Raw genomic sequence first — 1,854 nt, 5'->3', positions numbered from 1 at the left:
GTTCTGCTTTCCTTCTTGGGTAGCTCATCTCAGGGACGTGCCTTTCAGTTCTCCTTGAGCTGCTTTGGGGGCTTAAGGAGAGATCAGCCCCACGGGCTGCCACGGTGTCCCTCGGGTTCCAATACAGACTCCTGCCACCTGCCTGGGGAGCTGAAGGCCCCCCATCCCTCCCACCCAGCTCACCGCCAAGGGAAGAAGAGTGAGCAGAACCAGCCCACCCAAAGAATCGAGAAAATAAAGAGCATGGGTCCCTGGGAAGCAGATCACCCTGGTTCTACGGGGAGATGGGCCTCCCATTGAGGAGCCTTCCAGGGAGGCTGGCCGGGGCTGCCCCCCGGGAGGCAGGGAAGGCGGTGGGAGGAAATTGCACTGGCTGGGCCACTGCACAGACAGGAACCAGAAGTGGCATCTGGGCGGGGTGTTCAGGGGGAGACACCGCCACATAGCCCCGCTGCTGGGGGTCATGCCAGGTCAGAAATGCCCAAGCAGGAAATGAGATGCAACTTGTAAAGGACATCAAAGGAAATGGAAAAACATTCTTCTAATATGTCAGGGAGAAAAGAGGGAGTGGGGGAAATGCTCGCCCTTGATGAGGGGAGGGGTGGGGGGAGATGGAGGCACAGGATAATTAAAATCAAGATCATGGAGATCAACAGAACTGGAGAACTGGGATTGGGGTGAGCACCTTCCTGCTGCCAGGGGACCCAAGGAGTCGGCTCAGGGGCCTCCTGGGGAGCCCCTCTGCTGGGATCCCAGATCCACGTTGAGAGGCCTGGCCATCCCCGCTGGCTCCTGCAGGCGGAGGGATGAGGCGTCCCTCAGGGTGCACGCAGCAGGCCACCAGCACAGGGCTGGCAATGCCAAAGACCTGGTTGCTGAATGCACTCCTTTTCCTGGAAGAAAACTCTTAGCAGAACTGGGTGCCAACACGTGAAGATGCCTAGACCGTGTGGTGCCCAAGTCTAGCCCCCTCCATGGACAGACAGGGTGCTCCACAGCAGGGACAGCCGAACTCACAGCCTGTCCACAGCCTGGAGCCATCCCCACCCTCCACTCAGGCCGAGGCCCAGCTTCAGTGTCGGCGAGAAGCCGGCTGTTGGGGCAGGCCCTGTTCCCTGACTCTGCAGATGCTCACAGGTGAGCCTGCCTGCTGCATTGGGGGCACCCGGGGCACCATGATAGCCTCCGTAGCAGCACCACCTCCCAGTGGTCAAGAGGGCCCAGGCTGGCTGTCTCTTCCGCCCTCCAGGGAGGGAGATTGGGGGCCACCAAAAATGTTGAAGATCTGGGAAGGCCCACAGCTGCATGAGAAACAGGGAGGAATGCGTGGTCTACCCCCACCCCGACCCCATGGGCTCTGCACTTGCTGCGTCTCCCCGCCCTCTCTGCCCGGGGTCACCACGGAGATGACCGTGGCTACAGGCTGGTTTTCTTGATCACAAGTTGTAGGGGACATTGGTGCTGGTGCACGGGTGAGTGTCCACAAATTGAAGGCCATTCACTCAGGTACCTGAGGGCGTGGCCCTTCCAGCTGCAGGCCTCAGTCCAGCCTCTGAAAGGGGCAGGCCGATAGGAAGTGTGGGGACCCTGGCCTGGCAGGGACCAGGAGGGCCAGGTGTGACTGGGACACACAGGTGCCCGCCCCTCTTTTACAAGCTTGCTGTTCTTGTTCAGCCCCTCAGTCGTGTCCGACTCTGAGGCCCCATGGACTGAAGCATGCCAGGCTTCCTTGTCCTGCACCATCTCCCAGAGCTTGCTCAGACTCATGTGCTCTGAGTCGGTGATGCCATCCAACCATCTCATCCTCTGTCGTCCCCTTCTCCTCCCGCCTTCAATCTTTCCCAGCATCAGGGT

The sequence above is a fragment of the Bos indicus x Bos taurus genome, chromosome 29 (assembly GCF_003369695.1).
Source record: "Bos indicus x Bos taurus breed Angus x Brahman F1 hybrid chromosome 29, Bos_hybrid_MaternalHap_v2.0, whole genome shotgun sequence".
Classification (NCBI taxonomy): domain Eukaryota; kingdom Metazoa; phylum Chordata; class Mammalia; order Artiodactyla; family Bovidae; genus Bos; species Bos indicus x Bos taurus.
This window is presented reverse-complemented; position numbering follows the sequence as displayed.